Genomic DNA, 10204 nt, shown 5'->3' with positions numbered 1-10204 from the left:
GTTAGATGGGTGTGGTTTAAAAAGTGGGACCATTTACCCAATTTAACATGTTTTATTGCAGGGACAAGTTAGTTTTCTGGCTTCTCGAAGACTGTTCTAGGAATGGCTTTACATGGCCTTTAAAAGTTTCTAGAGAGTGAGAAGTAGAAACTTATCATACTCAAAAAAGTATAAGTAAGCCCCTAACAGAGCACCCAGCATGACAACAGAGGAGGCGCAGGCCTTCACCCCTGAAGACATCTGATTGTGAATACAGGGTGCAGAAAAAAACTTGAAGAGAAAGGAGAATGAGAAGCAAGGGGTGATGTTGTGAAAGCATCAGATGAGGTCCATTGAGATTTTGTGGCTTTGGGTTGATCTCCAAGTTTCGAATAAGACGCTAAACACTTCACTGTTCCTTCTACAGCAATTTTTCACACAACCTAATTTTTAGTCGTTATGAAATACCCCTGACTTGGGAGCAGACAACAGTGGAAGACAATCTTTTATTTCTATCATTTTATAAATCTTGCTCTGGAAGCTTTGAATCAGACCTTCAACATTAACATTGTTTCATTTTGTTGTTGTTTGTAATGCTTCCCATCATATAACTTTGAGATCTGTAAAGCCTATGGTAAAGTAAAGTTGTTTAAAATACACAAGACTTGATCTTCAATCTGTGACACATTGGTTGGGCTGCAGAGATGAAAATGCTCATAAATTAATGAAACCAACTACAGATATTATATATTCACAGTGTTGCCAGTGGCACAGATCTGATACCCCCTAGTAGAAGACTACTTCATGTAAGTACTTTTTTTTTTTTGTAGTTATAAAGACACTATATTAGAGCTGCTGCAGTTGGGGCTAGAGGCACATCAACAAGCCAGTTTTATGACTTTTACTTGCAAAGAGAGCTTATTTTTACTTTATGAAAGCTCCTTCATTCCTTTTCTCCACTGAATAATACAATGTTAAAAACCTGAGCCATACTCTTGCTGTCAAATCTGATGTAAGATAGAGCACAAAGCCTACTTAAATTATGAGAGGGCGGTTATTGATCAGTTCAGAAGATTTTTTAATTTCAAATTAAGGCTATTTCCTCTTCAAGGGTTGAGAGAACTGGCATATGCTGACTGTCACGCTAACAGACTGCAAACTGCGAAAGCACACTGCAGCAACCATATGTTGGAAAGCATATTATAACTGCATATAAAAGCTGACAATTCTCTCTGCCTCCCTCTGTCCTCCACTTTCTTCAAACATACACACAACTGGTACATTAAACATTCATCTCCTATATCGAGAGGTTACCTGGCATCTTTCAGATGACTGAACATGATAGCTGAAATAATTTATAGAAAATTGTGTGGGAGGGATGGGGTTCCTAATGTAATACTTCTTTGTGATTTTCTTTGATTTAACAGACATGTTTGTTTGTTTTTTTCATTTGGTTGGAATCATAAGTATATCACATTTTAGGCTATAAATGCATTCTACTTCTGATTATTTTTTAACTGAATTAAATTAAATTAAAACTGGATTTCGGCAGAGTTTGGAGAGGCAAAATCAACTTTTAATTGCTAAGAAATTTACAAACAAAGTCCTTTAAATTTGGAAAGCAAAGATGTTAGCTGGTGTTAACTTCCGTGAGGCATAATGTGACAGATGTTCGTATGATGCTAGAGATGTAACAAACTATCTGTAAGTAATTTGGATAACTGGTGAAGCAGGTTATATCTGACAACACCAGGAATTTATGAGCATGATGAGGGACATAGCATGACCCCTGTGACTAAGTAGGAGGGATGGTGTTGAATTGTACTGCCATTTGTTTTGGGTTTTTTCCCCTCCTAAATCCAAATTATAGTGCAAGGCACATACACGGCAGCTGTATTAAAAAGAAAGAAAAAAATGATTTTCTTGTTGCAGACAAGAACACATAGTATGGAAATCACAAATAACCTTTGAAACAGGTAATGGTGAATAGTCTATAGAACCAGGGTATCCAAATGTTCATGTTTATCATATTCACTTTTACCATTGTTTGTTATAACTTCCAGAAAGGATGCAATGTGTCTAGTTTGCATTCAGTGTCTTGTGAAAGTCATTCTTAGGAAAATCTATTTATACTGAACCATTACTGTTCTACTCATAATGGTCTATGAATCACCTATTGGAGTAGAAATGTCACCCTGTATTTTTAAATGGCTGCTCATTCCACCTTTTCCACACAGGTTAGTGGCTGGAAAGAGCAGGAAAAGCAGCAGGGCAGAAAAGGACCAAGACAGTGCATCCTCCTCTCTTGACTCAGGTGCTGAAAGGCCCCCCTTTATTTAGTGGCACTAGGTCACAGCAGTGCCCCTTCCATCTCACAGCTTCTGGAAGAAGAGCAGGATCTCCTGAAGGCAGAGGAAGATAATGGGACAGGCAGGATTTTCCTCAACAATATCTGGGAGCAGCAGTAGCACTGGAATGGAGACAGATCTAGATAGGCCTCCTGGTCGTCTTTGCATTCACCCTTTCATAGCCCCGGGATTCCAGTGTAGTAAGCAGACTGGTTGTTTGATCTAGCATCCTCTCTCCACAGCCAGTTTCACCATGGCCCTCTTCATCCTTACTTCCTCTTATCCTTTTTCTCTCCTTTCCCTTCAATATCCTCTGTTGATGTTGTCTTGATCCAATATCCTCAGTGATATTCACTGGTGACTGACAACAGTGGCCATGCAGGCATTTTTTCAACAGAAAAAAGAAAAAGAGAACAGTCAGTGTTGACCATTTATCCAGTAGTATGTGATGACTGAGCAGACAACAGTACATTTAAGGTTTTTCATCCTCTAAGGAATTCACTTTCACCTACTGCATCAAAACTGGGATGTGTACTATGAGATTTTTGGCTTGGTACCAGGAATCAAACTACATTTTGCAAGTTCTTATCCTGCAATGTGATGAGATATGACATTGGCCTTTAATGCAGCACTTATCACACATCCTGATTTCAAGAACAGACATTAAAATATACAAAACCCATGGTAGTAGTAATAATAATAACTTACTTATGCTGTAATATGTTTAATTAGAGCATTTCAAGCATAAATCCCTTACTTTTAGTGAAAAGTAATTAGAAATAGACATTGCTTTGAAAGCTATATGTGTTCTCATATACCACTCAGGAATATTCAAATTTACTTCATAGCTTTAAATTTACTTCATAGCTTCAGATATGTTTCAACAGAATGAAAGTAGAGACAGAATACATGACCATACAGTCTCCAACTAAAGGTGGAGTGGAAACTGTCTACTGTTTGTAGGTAAAACAATTTATAATTCACTGATCCTTTGACAAGTGTTCAACTTTGCTCTGCTTATAGCTAAGTAGGATGCAGGTCGATGCAGTGTTTGTCATCTCTTTCATTAGTATTTCCATTTGCAATTTATCTTCTGTGAGATGCCATATGTTTTATACATATTTGTTAGCCTTGAGGTTTCAGCCTCCAGTGCATGCTAATAATGCAGATTGAAGATGCTATGCAGAATTGCATGTACTTGATTAGTAAATATGATCATGTGAAAGGATTACATAGCAAAATAAATCCTGATCACTGGTTTTGAACGTAATGGTTGCACTTTGCTTTGTATGATATATCCCACTCCTCCTTCATATATATTTGGATAGAAAAGTGAAGAATTTGATGTTCAAAATGTGCCCGTCCAGCAATTTTCAGTCAAGCCTCTTGATATTTTTTGTGTACTTGTTCTCCAGTAATTCCATTCTCCCTCGTTGGTAAAATGTTTGACGTTTCCTATAGTCCGTATCATTATGTTGTTTTATTGTTCACAATGAATGGTGACCTTGATCATGGGTTTTGTTTGTGCACTTTCCATGAAAAGCTTCATGGGCTTCTGAATACTTTGGAAATAGCGATATCTCCTTCTGAAATAGATCTGACATTGTCATTAGTCATTCTCAGGAGTCTTAGCTGTTAACCTACTTTGTTTTTACGCTGCATATCAAGAGCTGAAGTTTACTAGTAGACTTTGCCTTTACTTTGGTTGAGTTGTCTGCATGTTTTATAACAAATCTCATAATATTAGTTTATGCAAACATTGCTAGAATAATTATAATTGCTTACCTTTTTCCTATTCAATTTATACTTATATAGCACCATTCAAACCAAGGCTAAATATTTTTTTCTATTTCTTTTTACACAACAGAATTACTGGATAACATAGAACAAGTCAGATTTATTCTTACCATGATAAACAAAGATTTTTTTTTTACAAAAAAGTCATGTCAAAACCCAATGACTAGTAACTGCAAATATTAACATTTGCTCAGATACACCAAGAAGTGTTAATTTTCCCTCTTTTAATCAACACCAACAGTTTGTTGAATAGCTCTCCTTTCCCTAGCATTTACTGGGACAGTGCACCTTTCCAACAAAGTTGACAGAGAGTATTTCTATATTTTTGACGGTTTTTAGGGGAGGTTGAGTTACTCAGTCCCCAGAGATGTCAACATTCAGTAGTGGAAGTCCAAATCCTCACCTTCAGCTGAGACTTCATCAGTTATCTCATGTTCCAAAACTTTAACCCTAAAGTAAACCAACTGCACTCTGGGGAACAGACAAGGAAATATTGGATCACAGAAGTGAGGAAGGAAAGACTATTGAGTGAGGGATTGAGTGTGTTGTATCCCTTATATTTTGGGAGTCTCTCTCTGGTCTATAGCTCTCCCCTAGCTGCTCCTGTGCTCTTCCCAGCACAATTCCCTCCCCACTGCTGACACCCAGCCAGGTCCTGCCATGTTGCCAAAAAAAACTAGCTGCAGTGAGAAGAAGTTCCATCTCCCCTGTGGAATGGGGGGCACCGTATGCAGCTTCAGAAGGTTCTGCCTCCTTTGTCCTACAGCTTCCTTGTTTCTGCAATGAAGCTGGAGGAGATAGGGCAAGGGCAAGATCAGGAGAGGGATAAGGAAAGTGTGAGGAGTATGAGTGTTTAAATAAACTAATTGGGAGTGGATTCAACTAGTAATTTCTGGAAAGTCTCTCTCTCTCAAATGAATTTAGTCTTTATGAAAGATGCTGGCTTCTTAATTACAGTTAAAGACAGATACAGTTCTGGAACCTAGACCACCCAGGAGATCAACAGCTTAGTCAGAAGGGAAAGGCTGCAAAGGAACTAAGGGTATGAAAGTTGATCAGCCGATTGTCCGGTAGAGTGAAATCTTCTCTCTGTCCACAGAATAAGTACGGGAGGTCAACAATAGTTCAAGCTTCCCCACAAAATACTGCAATTTTGATTTGAGGTGACACAACAATCCATTTTTACAAACCCAGTCAATCTCTTGCATCATTTAGTGAGATTACTAACTTGGGTGCTAGTGCCAGCTGTGAGGGTGTTTTTTCTGATGTGGACGTTCTTCCACTGAAGACTGGGCTAAGACTGCTTGTTTGTTCTGTATGATTGTATGAATAGCTTTCATATAAAGCTGGATTTAAAACTCTGACCCAAAGGTGAAAGACTGCAGTAAAAATACCCTGAGACATTCATTCCAGGAATGTCAGTCTGAAGCTGAAAATATCTGGATACAGTGAAACAATGGAAGCATCTACAAGCATGGTTGAGAGCAATTTTTTTTAAGAATATCAGCAGGCTGAAACATCACTGGGTTTTTCAGTCTATTACCATATAATATTTAAGCTTTCAGCAATTTTAACTTTATGAATTTCACCCCTGTGATGTACAGCTATAGTCAGGCATGCATCTTTGTCATACAATGAGTCCTAGACCATTGTGATATCAGAGATAACTCACCCAGTCACCACCCTTACTCAACAGCTAATTTGCATGCAACAGTTGCATTGGTTGTTTGAGGGAGACTGAACAGATAGTGAATTACTTACCCCAAGTGTCACAGTTCTGCAAATCTAACCCAAACAATAACCCCAACAGAGAGAGCCTCTCACAGCAGCAAACACCTCTCATTCACCACCTGCACAGATCAACACAAATCTTCCAGGATTCTCACTGTCTGTGTGTCAATTGAAGCCTGTCTGAGTCAGTGTGAAGCAATGGGAAAAGCTATATGCATGGCTAAGAGCTCTTTTTGTTTAGACTGCCACCAGTTTTAATTATCACTGGGCCTGATGAGAACCAAATAGAATATTGAGGTCCAAAGATTATGTGGCAGATAGAATGTGGCAGTTGATCAGAGAAGGTGGGAAGTAAAAGCGTTGTGGGGTAATAAAGAGGTGATTGAGCCAGGAAGCAGATCTGTGCATAATCTTCTGGGAACACATACAAAGAGCAACTTTGCTAACTATACCACAGCATATGGCCACAAGAGCCCCAAAGTACTACATACCTTTGTGGTTTTACTGCCATTCTTTATGCTTTCCTTTTCACTAATACTTGCTGCTTTGTGCTGTGTTAGCATGCTCACTGCTGCAGTGTTTTGATAGCATGTTTCCTGCTATGGTGTTCGGTGATATAGTAAATAGGGATATGCATGAGAAGGCCTGCCGCTAGTACTGAAAAATCCAATTCCAAGCCTTACAGAACTGGGCAGAAGTGAAAGCAGTTCCCATATGTACCGGTATATAGTCACATTTTTACCAGTACTCCCCTAAGCAATTCTGGAAAAGAAAGATACCCCCACTAGCTTCAAAGAGGCTAGAAGAAGAAACACCAAGGAAAAATGAAACAGATATAGAGCACAGATGGTGGATTGCTTGGCCCAGTTGCCACACCTGCGCAGTGGCATGGGCTTTCTTCTACTAATACTGAAAATAAAGTGGCAAACATTCAGCATAATGCAGATATTTTGTTACATCACTACCATTAATAATAGGATTAATTGAGAGCTAATCCCATTAAGATACATCTCATAGTGGAGCTTGACAAGTCAAAAGAGGGTATATATATTACATGGGAGAATCATACACTCTGCTGATCAGGAAATAGATTAGAGTTTGCTTAAATCAATGAAGTCATCAGCAATGTTTCTCTGCAGTACCAAAACAAAACAAAAGAAATCAAACAGAACTCTGGGATAAACCAGATCAGGACTGCAATAGGAACTGGATTATCCTCATCTAAAATAATTGGGCCAAATACCTCCCTGATGTAATTAATTGACTGCTGTGGAGTTACACCAAGAATGAGTTTAGCCTATTCTTCTCATATTTACACACCTGTATGTACATATTATACTGCCTTATGAAATATGCACAAAGAGAGTTTTAAATGTTAAAAATTTTCAACACAAGGAATGGCTAACCTTTTCCTGGGGTGAAGAGCAAACCATAAACCATCTATTCCAAACAGAAATACTATGTTCAGATTTTTAAAGTGTTAAATGACATTGAGTTATGTCAAGTGTTGTTGCTCTCAAGAGATTCAAATTTAGTACCCTTTATACTTTTAGAGAAAGTGAGAGAGAGAACAATGAAACAGTGACAGAGAAGAGATGTATTTGTTGAAAAACCTAGTGCAGATGGAATTGTTGCTATACTCTTTCAGCAAATCTTTATTTATTTATCAGCAGAGCTACACATATTTGGATCAGCTATAGTCTACTTCTAATATATTTAATGTTTAAACCGGCCTTCAGGATATGAAAATATCACAGCCTAGGTGTAATACTAAATGTAGAATGAGGGTTCAATCAACAGGTGCACCAGATTAAGGGAATATGATGCCTTTACATCTTACATAAAGATGCCCTTTGTGATAGGATAGAAATGAGCCTTAGATATCCTTGCTGGGCTCAAGAGCTCCAATATAAGAAGACTGACTTTGAAACAGCACACATCAGAGAGTTGAAAGATAATGTAGCCATAATATGTTTTCTAATTTAAATAATATATCTATATAAAACAAAGATCATGTAGCCATGATACATTATAGAAACAATTAAAACGGCCTCTGTTTTTGCTATGTTTACTGTTCACTTGCAGAACATTGGAAGTCATCCAAAATGTAGCATCTTAGAAACAAGGTGGGTGAGATAATATCTTTTATTGGACCAACTTCTTTTGGTGAGAGACAAGCTTTTGAGCTTAGAAACAGTCAGACTAAATGAACTTCAGGGATGGAAGGTTCTAAAGAAAAATGTAGCTGGGTACTATTAGCATACATGTGGAATCTCAAATTTTGCCTGAGAATCAGGTCCCCAGATGACACTGGCAGCATGCAGATTAGGAACAATTCTGTCTCAACAAGGGCACCTTGGGGTATACAGTACCCAAAATGATCTTCTGGAAAGCAGACGTAAACTGCAGAGATTAGTCACAGACTAACAAATGAGCCACGAAGGGCAGAATTAGTTCCAAAAGGGCGGTGGGGGAGGAGGGAAGGGCAATCACTTGACATATTAAAGACGCATAAACCATAGTTCCAATGGTAGTGATAATATCTAAGGAAACAGAAAACTAATAGAATCTGAATCACAGTTAATTAATATGTAATTAATCATTTGTACTAGATTAAGTAAAACAAAGAAAGTCTGGTAGAGAATGAAAGCTGGAACTACATACTTTTGGGGCACTGACAAATACAATAGTGTTAGTTATTATTAATTACAATATTACATAGCTGTCCTGGTTATGGTTGGGGCTCTAATCATGCAATTCATTGTGAGCTCCATTAATTTAAAGCAGAGAATTGTGGGATCAAGGTCCTAGAAATAAACATGGCCCCTGTCTTAAGACCATAAAATATTAGAAGACAAGCAACACAAGAAGGTTGGAAGAGAGGGAAAAGATCAGATGTATACTATTTTACATACATATTACATATAAAAAGCTGTGTTAAAAGAACATTAGTAAGGTTGCATAATCAAGCACTCAGAAGTTAGGAAATACTGCAATTAAGGGTGCTATGCAACCTTAGTTTGCCCCCCTTGAGCATATGCATTTTAATACAATCTTTACTCACATGATCACGTACTATTTTTTCCCACAGGACCCCAGCCTCATTCAGTGTACAAGATGGATGGTGCTCATTAAATGAGCACTATTCAATTTTTTTTTAATCCTCAGTGTACAATGGCTAGCCCCGGGCCTTATTTACTGCACACTATTCACACACTGATCTTCTGACAGAATTATTAATTTCCCCATGAACATTTCTATGGTGCCCATTACTATAGTATCAGTGCTTCACAGAAATTAATTAATTTTCACAAGACTCCTGTGAGGTGAGGGGTATTATCATCCCCATTTTACAGATGGGGAACTGAGGCACAGAGAGAAAGAGAGGGCCCAAAATTGTCCACAAATGCTGTGTGTCCAATTTGAGATGCCTAGGACCTGATTATTCAGAGTACAACATTGTATAGAATGTTATATATTCAAAGCACAGCTCCCATTTGTTTCACTTGAAGGTCTGTGTGCTCAGCCCTAGGGTCTCAAACTGGTCATCTATAAAATGAGAAACACACATTAATGGCCACCTGTGAAATATTTGGATTAAGTGACTTTCTCAGTAACACACAGAAACTCAGTAGCAGAGACTGGGATAGACTCCAAGCCTCCAGGGCAACATTCCACTGCCTTAACCATGTGAACATCCTGTCGCTGCAAATGCCCTGCCTATTCACTACACATCTTTCAACTTCTGCAACAAATGAGACATTGTTTCTTCAGACACCTTCCTTCACTACCCACCCTGAATCATTCCCAGAGCAGTCTTTCTGTACTTATTCCCTCCACGCCTGACTCCTCCTACCCACGTCCCCTCCAGAACCTCCTTATGCCATTCCTGTCTCTCCTCCATCCCCTCAGATCCTTCTACTCTTCCACATCTCCTCAGGTCTTCTCCCAGTTTCCTCACCAAGCCAGTGCCAGTCTCCACTTCTCGGGCTCCTCATCTGAGTTCTAATATCCTTGCCCATCTGGTCTCATTCTCCATTGACATGTGCACAGTTATATTGGTGATTCATATCTAAGTGTATGAGATCAGAATTAGGCCCACAGAGAGAGGTATACCAAAGTTTTAAAACTTGGATGCAACACCTAATTCTGGATTTAATGACCAGATTAAAAGTAGTGTGATTTTCAGTGACGTAGCTCAGTGACAAATCATTCTGTTTTTACTGAGGTGCCTAAATATGGATTTAGGTGTTTAATTTTAAGAATTCAAATTGAATAATTTTCATTAATTGATTTATCAAGATAGAAGAATCAATGAATTAGAATATATGTTGGGAATGTAATGGTCA

Source organism: Emys orbicularis, chromosome 5 (genome assembly GCF_028017835.1).
Source record: "Emys orbicularis isolate rEmyOrb1 chromosome 5, rEmyOrb1.hap1, whole genome shotgun sequence".
NCBI lineage: Eukaryota > Metazoa > Chordata > Testudines > Emydidae > Emys > Emys orbicularis.
The sequence above is the reverse complement of the archived record's forward strand: the minus strand, read 5'-3'. Positions refer to the sequence as shown.